Here is a 13,157-nt window from a genome sequence, read left to right as displayed (position 1 = left end):
TTAAGGTCTGTTTTTTTAAGATAAAACACAAAGTTGCTGCATGTTGTTAGTTATTTATCCATGCAGACTTGTTAAGTCTTTGATAGGTGCCCTTTAAGTGGTAATGTCAGTCAGACAACTGGATGCAATGAGTGGTGCTCCAGGTGTTGTCTATAAGTAGGTTTGGGAACAATTTTTTTCCCACATGTGTTTTAACTTGTGCTGATCATGAGGTAGAGCTTGTGTTCTGGCGCCATGGACAATCCGTACTCTGCTTTCCCTGCTGCCACCCAGCTTCTAAAAACTGGCCCTATGAGACATATGTAGCTGTTCTACAAATAGTCTTCATGGTTTTTATTTTCGTCTTTTTCCGAATTGTTTTTTTTTTTTTTTTTTTTTTCAAATCGTAATTTTTGTGTGTGTCTTTTAATAAAATGTTCTGGTTTCATTGTATTAACCATCAGATACGTATCTTAGCTTACATAATTTCGCTATATTAGAGGAACTAAACAAAGTCTAAACATAACCTTCCTGCAGTCACAAATAGCTGGACTGTTTCGATCTCTACATATAACCTGTTAATAATTCTGTCTGTAAAACTTGGATGGATGTTATTCTGCCGTGTCTTTGCCTACTTTACCATTAACAGCTGGCGACATGCTGAGTGAAGGAGGACTGGGCACCGAGGCGTGGGGGACCTCATAGATGTACTTGTCGTCGGTTTATTAGCGGATAGCCGAGGTTTATGCGATTTATATTTTTTAAAAAATCCACTTCTTCACACACATTTGATCCTCGTTTTGGTCACCATAAACTACACTTCCCAGCTAAGCTTGCGTACCCTGGGACCCCTCGTCTAATGGGAGCATCTAATGAGCCAATAGTAATGGGTTGCTTAGTGGGGCTCATTTTAACAAAAAAAAAAAAAAAAGCAAGCTAGGTTTAGCCATGAAGTTTTGTAAGAGGATCTCCTAGGGTTTTAGTTCTTTCTTTCATATGATCATAATAGTCCCTGTGGATTTAGCAATGCTTGATAGAGCCCAAGACTAAACCTGGTCCTCAAAGTATCTTGCAGTCTAATTTTCCCAACTCCATGATAGGTGCACTGGGCTGGTATTGGGTGGAAGCCAAGTAACCTGCACACGATATAAAAATCCAAGCAAGCACATAGAAAAAGTCAGTGCATAAGGTGGTATTACTCTTAATTCCAATAGTTGTCCTCCTGAACTATGTACCAATTTCTTTCTGGGGTGGGAATAACTGGAGAGATGAAAAACCCACCTTTCCTGGGGAAAATGTTGCTCCAGACTCCTCCTGTGCTGGTAGTTTTAAGTAAATATAGGCTGTTTGCTGACATGATCTTTTATGGAGCTGAGAGTTGTTGTGTTGACTGGTCCACCCCAGAAGAGCACATGTGACTAAATTATTCAACTTTTACTAATATGATCCAACAGGAGAACATCGGGCAGGGTTTTTTTCATGGCTTTTTCTAATGTCATTCTTTACAGTAAAATATTTACAATATTTATATGTAGTGTGACTAAGGGCCGGTTCACACCATGCCTGCATGTGAATCACACAGGAACACGCTATGCGTTTCTGTGCAAATCACATGTAGTTCTATGCAGTTCAATTTCAGCCTAATTATTTTGGGCTGAAATCACACCACACCAAAAGTAGTGCATGTGCTACTTTTTAAAAATGCACTGGAAATGGACCGCATGGTACAAAAGTACTGTGCAGGCAAACGCACTGCGTTTTGTGACCCGAGTTTGGGGTGTTAACTTTTTATTGACACCTGCTGCAGATCACAAATGTAGTGCATTTTGCATGCGGTTTGAATCGCGTTCTGTGCAATTCAGATGCAGGCATGGTGTGAACTGGCCCTTATCCATTTAGGATTTATTAGTACAGACATTGTAGAAGAACTTGGCAACACAGTAAAAGTCATAATCAATGGGATACACAGAAGATGTTTTTCTGCATAACAAATGTAGTAGGAGGAATTTTATTTAAAATTTTAAAGTAAATCAGTCACTGATTAACATGCAGTCTTCTGAATCTCCCCTCTTGAATTTTTATGCTTTGACATCCTTCTAAGTAATTGCTTGATTTTTTGATTATTTGCTTATAGACTCTTTTATATAATCCTTCCAGTATACTAACTCTGACACATCTGTTCTCATAAAAGAATACTTTATTCATTGACAGTTTTACTTCTGTATTGATCATTGGCTGATGAGCTACTGATAGCAGTTGTCCATTCGAAAAAGGACTTTTTTCATTCAAAAGTGACCTAAAAGTGCTGTACAGCATACAGAAGATTTTTTTACCTTCATGCATAGAATGCATGAAAGTAAAAAACCTTCAGCTTTTACAACCACTTTAACCACTTGAGCTCTTGAGGATTTACCCCCCTTAATGACCAGGCCTTTTTTTGCTGTTTGGCGCTGCACTAATTCAAATGATAGGTCATGCAATGCTATACCCAAACTAAATTTACGTCCTTTTTTTCACACAAATAGAGCTTTCTTTTGATGGTGTTTTATCACCTGTGCGCTTTTTATTTTTTTGCGCTATAAACAAAAAAAACAAGAAAATTTTGAAAAAAAATATTTTCTACTTTCAGCTATAAAAAATATATCATAAACTCAAAGTTAGTCATAGATTTAAGCCAAAATGTATTTTGCTACATGTTTTTGGTAAAAAAAATCCCAATAAGTGTATATTGATTGCTTTGTGTGAAAGTTATAGCGTCTACAAACTATGGTATAGATACTGTAATTTATGCCTTTTCTTGCTATACAGCGCTGCACTAATTCAAATGATAATTGCGTGGTCATGCAATGCTGTACCCAAACTAAATTTACGTCCTTTTTATCACGCAAATAGAGCTTTCTTTTGGTGGTATTTTATCACCTGTGCGCTTTTTATTTTTTGCGCTATAAATAAAAAAAACACGAAAATTTTGAAAAAAAACAATATTTTCTACTTTCAGCTATAAAAAATATATCGTAAACTCAAAGTTAGTCACAAATTTAAGCCAAAATGTATTCTGCTACATGTTTTTGGTAACAAAAAATCCCGTGCATTAGCGGGCAAACTGGCGCTATCTGGGAGGGGTGCTAACACTATCGGAAGTCACCAGTGACACTAATACAGTGATCAGTAAAAATCTGTTCACTGTAATCAATGACACTGGTGACAGGGCAGTGAAGGGGTTAACTGGGGGGGGGGGGGGTGATCAAGGGGTTAAATGGGATTACTGGTGTACCGTCGGGCAAACTGGCGCTATCTGGGAGGGGCGCTAACACTATTGGAAGTCGCCAGCGACACTGATACAGTGATCAGTAAAAATCTGTTCACTGATCAATGACACTGGTGACAGGGCAGTGAAGGGGTTAACTTGGGGGGTGGGCGATCAAGGGGTTAGACAGGATTACTGGTGTATTAGCGGGCAATCTGGCGCTATCTGGGAGGGGCGCTAACACTATTGGAAGTCGCCAGCGACACTGATACAGTGATCAGTAAAAATCTGTTCACTGATCAATGACACTGGTGACAGGGCAGTGAAGGGGTTAACTTGGGGGGTGGGCGATCAAGGGGTTAGACAGGATTACTGGTGTATTAGCGGGAAATCTGGCGCTATCTGTGAGGGGCGCTAACACTATCGGAAGTCGCCAGCGACACTGATACAGTGATCAGTAAAAATCGGTTCACTGATCAGTGACACTGGTGACAGGGCAGTGAAGAGGTTAACTGGGGGGGGGATTAAGGGGTTAAACGGGATTACTGGTGTACTGGCGGGCAAACTGGCGCTATCTGGGAGGGGCGCTAACACTATCGGAAGTCGCCAGCGACACTGATACAGTGATCAGTAAAAATCGGTTCACTGATCAGTGTCACTGGTGACATGGCAGTGAAGGGGTTAACGGGGGGGGGGGGGGGGGGGGGATGATCAGGGGGTTAAATGTGTCCTAGAGTGTTCTAACTGTGGGTATGTGCTGTTTTACTCACTGTTTGTATGTCTTCTTCTCTGTCTGGAACGGAATGTGTCCAGGCAGAGGAGAATGACATCATATCCTGTCCTGTGTAAATGTCAACACAGGACAGGATAGGACAGGGACCGATCATCTGATTTCAGCCAGACATCACTGGCTGAAATCGAATGATTGATCCCTCCGGGATCAAATGGTGTCACCTGCGGGTCGGCGGGAGCGCGCGCGCCCCCTGCCAGCGAAAACGTCGGGAGTGTGGAGCCCGTTTTAAAACGTGCTTTTGCGCCCCAGTGCCGCCCTGCACACGTATATATGCAGTGGCAGGGCGGCAAGTGGTTAAGTTGCTTATTTACAGTTTTTGCCTGTCTTTCGTTTTCACCATATCTCAAAAGGGCAATTTAAAATTTTAATTTTTTTGTTGTTAACTCAATAGAGTTTTATATTTTAGATTTAGTAGAATTTTTTAAGTTATGTTGTCTTTTGTGTCTGCTAACAATGATGTTAGTGTATTTTTAGGGAAAATATAGTTTTGATTAAAAAAAACAAATTGCGAGATCCAAAAAATCATTGGCACCATCGTTTTTTTTTACTGGTCCTGTTCTTTCAGGAAATGTATGGTTTGGGCTGTCTTCTACAAAGTCTTGCAGCTGTAAGGGGGGAAAAAAGAGGCTATTTGAGTTACAAAATGGCTATTTGAGTTTGAAAGTGGAACACAAGGCCTGGCTTGGAAAGTTTAAATTACAAAAGGTTATACTTTTTTTTTTAAAACATTTTTTAATTTGTACCCATAAAATACACAGTATGTTAAAATAAAATCCTATAGTGTTCTTTTGTGATTTCTGTATATGAGAGTTAGTATCATGTCAAGATTGCTTATGCGACATGAAACACAGACCTGTCCAAAAAAAAAGTGATCATATCCTGTGCTCTGGAACGATGGCCTTTGAAAGAGCAAACTAGATTGATAACAGCTGTATATGCTCTGACCCATTCCTCATCTATTATTAGTACATCAGGACATGCCAGCAACAATTAAACTTGTCTGATTCTGTAAACCCCAAACCTACCTGTGAACTTCATAAAACAGATTTAGCTACTTTAAGAAACTACTCCAGTTACATATGCTTCTGATGTTCTGCTCTCCCCCACCCTGTTTTCAGGTGACATATTGATAATTGTTCTGTAGCAAAAGTTGATTCCTTGTGAAGTTGGACGGCAGAGCAAAGACTGCACTGTCACAATTAGGGTTTGAATTGCACATTCAGGTTTTGCATTAGTCAAGCACTTGCAAGTTTATTAGTTTGGCAAAAGTCAGAGCTTCACAAATATTGGTGCTATGCTGATATGAAAGAATATCATGCTAAATGAATCATGATGGGATTTGGGGAGGTTGGCAATTGTAATTTGACCCATGAATTGCTTATTTTTAGTTATTTAATATTAATGCTACAGTCTGAATTAATACTTGCCTCCCCAAAATGATAAATGTGGCTCTGACTTAAAGCAGAAATCCAGGAACAATTTTTTTGGCCCCTGCAATGGGGCTGTTCCGACACTGCACAGGTCAAATGCTCGTTTTGCTCTAGGGGAGAGGACAAGGAAGATATAATCACCTGACCCTCCGATCCTCCCTGCACAAGACTTCATTTCGGCTCCTGCCCCCTGTGGTCCAGTGGTCTTGTAAATGGGCTGTTCCTGACATTAGCACACTCCACAGACAGGAACAGTCCACTGCTGGACCGTGGGGGAGCTTGGTTTTCTGTAGGATCGGTGGGTCAGGTGAGTATGAGCTTAGTTCTCACTCCTAGAAAAACGATCAGCCGATCCAAGCAGTGGGGGCACAGCCCCACTGCATGGTGAAAAACAAATTCTAGCTGGAGTTCTCCTGTAGAGGTGTTGTCAGAGAATTGAGATTTTATGATAGAAATCGGGAATCTGTCATTTTATTTTTGTATTCCAGTATCATATTTTTCCATCTTGCACCAGAGATTGTCCATGCCTAACCAGCACAGACAGTCCTGGAGTTACAAACATCCGACATACATATGATTTATACTTAACCCCTAGACGCGAGCGCACACAAATATGCGGCCTTTCAGCGTCGAGGGCCTTGACCCCGAGCGGCTGCATATTTGTATACCATTTGGAAAATACATATGTGTTGAGAGCGTGCGCCCTACGCGCTCCCAGCACATATGTCTGTGACTCACGGAAAGGTCCCGATCTCCCCTTGCGTTCGGGACCTTTTCCGATCATGTGACAACCGTGACAGCGAATCACGGCGGTTACGTGACCCTAAAACCCCACCCTGCCTCCCGGCTTCTGAAACCTCTTAAAGGGCCAGGAGGCACTTGCGCAAAGGGATTAAGAACATGACATCACTCTGGTCTTGGAAACCGACGGGCAGCCATCTTGCTGCGCACTGCATGCTGCCACCTACTGTGCGGTGGACCTGTCAGCAATCCCACATCACTGCATGGCCAGTGATATTGAAGCTAAAAACTTTTTTTTTTTTACCTTAATGCATTCTTTGCATTAAGGTAAAAATGTATTCTAATTCTCAGCTACAGCTGCAAAGACCTTTCTGCTACACCCGCTGTTTGATTCCTTCCTCTATGTGACTCAACCTTCATGTATTTGCCCAAATCTGAAACACAAATATTCGTTGGGATTAACCATTCATGTAGCACCTTCTCTTTGATCTCTTAATTTGGACACCATGCAGTCTTTTCTGGGCAGGGTCCTGAAACATGTTGACTAGGTGTGTGGCCTTGTATTGTTATAGTTAAGAAGTGGTGTATTTTTAGATACTAGAAACTTCATACATAATAGTTTTATATTCCCTGTAGATCTTCTTCATCATTATTTATCTCTCCTGACAGTTTTCATAATGTAATATGTAAATCAAAAGCACTGACCTATTTAATCTCTAGATTGCTAAAACATGTAGGCAGTTTTTTTTTCACAAGGAGAGCATTATTCATCTATCCGGGGGTTTAGAAAAAGTACATTATTTTGATGGTTCAGTACAATTGTAATTTCAAATAAAATTATACCCTAAACAAAAACTATTGAGCATCTAACCTCTTGTCTGGCGTGTTCAGATTCTTCTTTTGTAGAAACCTTTCCAAATGTCAATTCATGCACAGCACATGAATCTTTTCTTCATCTTGCTGCTATTTGTAAAAGGGGTTTGTCTGGCTTTAGTAGACGTCCTGTTGTAGATTGGGTTTGCTATTTCAGAGGATGAGATTTGTTGGGTAACCCAGTTTTTCAATGTCTGAACAACTTCCAGTTAAACTCCAGCTTTGCTTAAAATATTTTAAAAAAAAGTAGTTATTTATCTTGTAATAATTTGTGCTTACGTTAAGCAGTAATTATATAGAAAAAAATATTGCAGATTCTATTTTTTTGATTGGGCTGGTGACTTTTCTTAAATAAAAAGAGAAAAAAGAGCAGAATAGAATTACGTTTGAAATTGGATTGAAGTCCAGAAAATAAAGTGCTAGTAGGCTGAGTTTTTTTTTGTTTTTGTTTGTTTGTACAACAGACATGCAAAGTATTGTCTGTCTTTATTTTTATTATGTGTACACTGTAATTTGCCACCAATAGTACACATGCTACATATAGTGCATACTGGGGTAACCTGATCAGTGGCCAAAGAGGACAGGCAGAGAAGATGGAAGGGGAATTATCTGCTACAGTGAGCCTAAACCTGCTAGAGGAGGGCACAAACTAGTAGGTCACCAGGCTGGCCTAAGTTCTCCTTTAATGCCCTTTAACATGAGCATTCAGTTGGTTCCATCTGTCACTTACTTTTTTAGACAGAACCAGGCTGAATGACAATGTTGGGGGGATTTACTAAAACTGGAGCATTCAGCATCTGGTGCAGCTGTACATTTTAGCCAATCAGCTACTGACTTCAGCTTGCTCAGTTAAGTTTTGGCAATAAAACCTGGAAGCTGATTGGTTTCTATGCAGAGCTGCACCAGATTTTGCACTCTCCAGCTTTAGTAAATACCCTCCGTATGTCTCTGGGTGGGCAGATATGAACTTGCTTCTTTTTCTGTTTTTGCAGACACAAAGGGATGAGAATGGAAGTCATTTTATAATAATTTTTGTTGCTGTTTGTGCCATTTTTGTAGGCTTGACACACATTTTTTGTCCGTTTTTATAACTTTTTTCTTCTTCAACATAAAAAAATGGACATGTCAAAACAGATGTGTGCTGATGTGAACTGAACTGAAGACTGATGTAAAGGGATCCAGTTTTCATGCTCCTCCACAACACCCCCCTTCCCTTTGTGTGATGGAACTGATGATGCTTGTGTGAAAGGACCCTTGCCTTAACGCACTCACTTCCTACTGCAGCTGTCTTAAAGAAAACTACATTCTGTTTGACAGTCTTATCAAGTACTGAATCCATTTAGTATGTAATACAAAAGACTTGTATATTAAAGCGGAGTTCCACTCACGCTGTCAAAAAATAAAAGTTAGCAGCTACAAAAACTGTAGCTGCTGACTTTTAAAAAACAGCCACTTACTTGTCCCTCAGTCCCGTGGTGTCCCCCCCGCAGCCCGTTTCACTGGCCGTCCTGTATTCCAGGTTTCCGGCATCTTCAGTGTGGGCACGCGGCTGTGATAGTTTGCGGCTTCATAGCCGGGTACCCGCTGCGCATGCGCGAGTAGCACTGCACTTCATGAATGGTCCTGTAGTCTTCTTGGACCTGTCACGTGTCCCAAAAGACTACAGGGAGGGAAGGAGGGAGGACACCTTCCACTTCCGATCGCCTAGGCGATTGTACCGGAAGTGGGAGCGGGTACCTGTCAAATTCGGGTACCCGCTCCCTGCCCTCCAAAGGTGCCAACCCTTAATGGGCAGCGGGGGAGCACTTCTTAAAGCGGAACTTCCCCTTTTGGGTGGAGCTCTGCTTTAAACCAGAACCTTCCTTTACATTCACTGATCTTTCATCATTTGTGTCTCAGGTATTTCCCCTCTTAGACACTGCAGCTCCTGGTGGGAGGGTTTCAGCAAGAGTCAGTGCTGTCATTCTAGAAAGCAGAGCACGGGACTAGTTGTGGCCGGGTGCTTATTATCAAGCTATTGGCTTTTGAATCGACCATTACAATGCTGATGACCACATCCATTAAAATATTTTCTTATCCCACTGTAGTGGCAACAGCCTACTTGAGAGTGGCATCTATGCCCTGAATTCAGGAGCAATGCAGCTTCAATGCCATACCATCAAAGGAAGCTGCATTTTGTGAGCTTCTTTGGCAAGGTCAACAGGTGTTTGTGAGAATACGCATTTATTCACGAATATTTTTTTATTGTGTTATAGAAAATATGTACAAAACCACTATTCATTCCTTTTTTAGTGGGAAAAATGTAGTGCCGTAAGCCTACTTGATGTCTCATTGTTGTCTGTATAGCACCTGCTAATTGTTAAACCTGCCATTTCACTCTGTGTACGATGATCTAATCCATTTTATGGCTTCCTTGTTCATCCTGCTCTTTGAATGCATTTCAGGAGTCTGGTGTAGCCAATAAAACTGCCAGCTGCATCAATTCACAACTGGGATCTTCATGTTTCAATATTCTTATGTTGTTTTTACTGTAATTGAAGTGCAAGCCAAATATAATGTTCTTTGTTTTAAAAGCTCAACATGCAACATTGGTAAAAAGATCCCTATTGCTTTGTGTTTGAGGAGCTGGTCTGGTGCTGCACTATAAACCAGTAGTAGTCTTGGACTTTGTTTACCTTAGCTGGCCTAAAGTTGGGCACACTCTGCTAGGTTTTTTTTTTCGTTCAGCCAGTAGGCTGAACAGGGAAAAAAAGAAAAGAAAAAAAGACTATTGCTTAGTACACACGATGAGAAAATTGGACGAAAATCTGATTATGACACAGTTTTCGAGAGCCGATCACTACATTTCATTCAAAATTATTCCGAATGGACAAGCACAATTTTTTTTCTCTTACAATAACAGAGCAAAAGATTTTCATTTAATCATAAAAGTATTCTGGAAAAAAAAAATCGAGTGACCAAGACCGCTCATGCTCGGAAACAAAGAAATACATGACAATACAATACAATTCATCACTTCCAAAATTTTATTCTGTTTTATGAGAATTTTTGTAACTTTAGTAATCTCTTCATTTACAATACAAGACTAGCATGTATCGTGTGACACAAAAAAATTGGAATTACCCCTTTTTATTTTCTAGGGTGTCTTCTTTCAGAAAGCATAATGTTTGGGGGTTTTGTGTAATCTTCCGGCCTAAAATGATTTTTAAAACTTGTTTGAGAAAAAAAAAATGCAAAACCGGCTCTGGCAGCAAAAAGGTTAAAGCAGAACTACAGTGTATCTGAGTACCACAAACCAAAAGTACTTTTTAATCCATTTTTAATATTCAAAGCAAACTTGCCCATCCATGTCTCCATGCTTTGTTTGCTTAGAAATCACTAGCATTTCTGGATGTGGCCATCTTGAGTAAGGGCAGATGATACATGTAGCATTTACTTCCCGGAGATAGTCTGCCCTTAGCTCAGGCCATAAGAGCAGGAGGGTGTGCTTAGCTGAGTAAACCCCTCCTCCCCTCCTGAAGACTCCTGGAATGTATGACATCATTTGCCTAAGAATTGAAAATACGAAGTAACTGAAGAAGTATAAATAAAAACAGTTTAAAACCAATAAATATGATATACTTTCCAATCTATGCACTAATGTTAGCAACATAAGGATTTAGCATAGTCATTGTTGATTGAGAGAGCGAGGTTCCGCTTTAACAAGGTTCTCTATCCACACAAGTGTGAAAAATGGAGGAATTCCTGTCCGGCACTACTGTATGCTGACCGTGGCAAACACCGCTGCCAGAATACACTGATCAGCAGTTGCAACTGATTGGCTGCAGACGCTGATCGAGGAAAATTTTGGAGCAGTGCATGGGCGGGTTCAAATCTTTTTGATGCTAATCGGCAGCATTTTTTGCTAAGTGCTTTACACTCTATACAAAAAAGTGGAAAGGCAAACGTAAGTTGGTGCAGCTTAGGAGGCCAGAAGTACCTGTGCAGAGTCTCAGAAGAATCCTAAAGTGGAACTAAACTCAACAAGAAATATTCATAATCCTTTTGCTGCTAGCATTAGTAAATAGATAGGAAGATAAGTTTTTATTTGTTTTTAACATTTTTGTAGATTACTTAAGTTTTCTACATAGTTTCTGGCCTAGGCCTAACTGATGTCATACATCCCATGTGTCTTCATGGGCATTTTTCCCCTTTGATCTGGAGGAAGGGAGGAAAGGCTTTTGTCAGCTAAGTGCACCCTTTCTCCTGCATGCCTGAGATAAGGGCAGATAGATTTCAGCAAGTAATTGCTACATAAGCAGGGGTGTGGAAATCTTTTTAAAAAACTACTTGTCCAGGGACTAAATCGGAGCCCCAATCTATTTGTCCTGATAAAAACATTTTTTTTAAACCAAAACCGTATTTAAATCTGCTTTAAGTAATGTCTGGGGCTTTTAAAAACAAAAGGGGCTTTATGGCAACTTAAATGTTTAATATTTTTAACATTGCACTCTTTATCTCCTCTTCACCCCACTTCCTGTCTCCAGCACCACACCCAGGGATTAGCAGGGGGGAGAGACCTTACAGTGTAAAGAGCACTGATTGGGCACTTGTCAGGACAGGGGAGTGTCCAGCTTATCCTTTATCGCTTTCACTGCCAGAGTTATTTTTGCATTTTTTTGCACGTTTAAAAAAATCATGTAAGGCCTGAAATGCTAAATTTCAGTAAAAAATACACTCAAGTTGATTTTAGGGCACAAAAAGCAATAAATGATCCAATTTTTTTGTAACCTATAAAAGATAAGGTTGCATCAAGTAAATAGATACCCAAAATGTCAAACCTTAAATTTGCGTGCGCTCGTGAAATAGCAATAAACTTTAGTGCCTTGTGTTTTCTAAAGGTGATGCTTTTAAAGCCCCTTATAGGTCATCGGTATAGTGTTACGGAGGAGGTCTGGTGCTAAAATGATTGCTCTCATTCTGGCGTGGGTGGTCATATGTAACGTGTATCGCAATCATAGGCACCGCAGCATGTACCTTTGCTTTTGTACGTCCATATATGTAGGGGTGGTGGGAGGGGTCCTCGAAAAAAAATTGGGGTTATATGCTTGGGTATAACTTTCATTTTTTTTTCATCGCATAGGGGACAAAAAGTCCCCATGTGACAATTTTTTGGTGACAGGTTCTCTTTATTGAGACATCCAAGGTCTAAAAGACTGTGGATGTCTCCCCTGTGCTCCACTGGATGTAATGCAGTGCACATCGCAGGCTGGGAATCTGTCAACGGAGACCTTGAAGTGAAGTCACATCACTTCTGGGTCAGGACAAGAAGGGGAGGGGAGCGGATGTGTCCGCACTCCTCTCTCCCCTACACCTGCTAGCACCCTCTGAACTGGTTTCAGGCCCGCAAATGGGCAAGCGGAGCCCAAGACATATAGTGGGCAGGGGGGCGGGTGAAGGCTGGCACCATAGTGGGCTGTGTGGAAGGAATTGGGCGGCAGCGCTGCAGCCCCAATGCTTCCACCTGACAGATGAGCCAAGCTGCTTGCCCGCAGCAGGGCTACAGGTTAACCACCTCCCGTCCGGCCGTTGTATATAAACGGCCGGGCGGTGGCAGGGTGTTTTTCAAAGTGATTTCTCAACAAAATAAATCATGGCAGCATGAATGGCTGAGTTTGCTTTGGATAATAAAAATGAATTAAATAGCCTTTTCCATTTGTGGTGCTCAGATACAGACTAATTGTGTTTTAAATGCAACCGTAGTCTATCTAAAGCCAATGTCCTTTTTTTGACTGTGATTCTAATCCTTGCCTATTCTATTCCAAAGTAAAAATATGTTTTTTGATTTACTTTAAAGCATGCTTCATTTGCACTTCTTCACAAGCGCCAAATCCGATCCTACTTACCACTCGGACACCATGCTACTCTGCCTTCTCCTACCCACCTGAATTTGCTTGAAATTCTGGGTAATCTTGTAGCCTCAAGAACTGGTCTACTGACACTTACCTTGCCAGTGCTCTCCCTCCATCATTTCTTTCATCACTAAAATCCCCATTGTTGGCTGTTGGACACTAGGGGAAGTGGTGAAATGACAATGATTGGGCCGTGGACATGG

At 40.9% G+C, this 13,157-nt stretch overlaps 1 protein-coding gene across 2 annotated transcripts in view; it reads left to right on the top strand.

Annotated features, from left to right (window-relative positions):
• The window catches only part of NNT (nicotinamide nucleotide transhydrogenase), a 206,612-nt gene that overhangs the window by 123,230 nt on the left and 70,225 nt on the right, over positions 1–13,157 (top strand). The window lies entirely within an intron of this gene.

The sequence above is a fragment of the Staurois parvus genome, unplaced genomic scaffold, assembly GCF_062004578.1.
Source record: "Staurois parvus isolate SC_StPar_1 unplaced genomic scaffold, SC_StPar_1.0 ptg000294l, whole genome shotgun sequence".
Taxonomy (NCBI): Eukaryota; Metazoa; Chordata; class Amphibia; order Anura; family Ranidae; genus Staurois; species Staurois parvus.
This window is presented reverse-complemented; position numbering and strand designations above follow the sequence as displayed.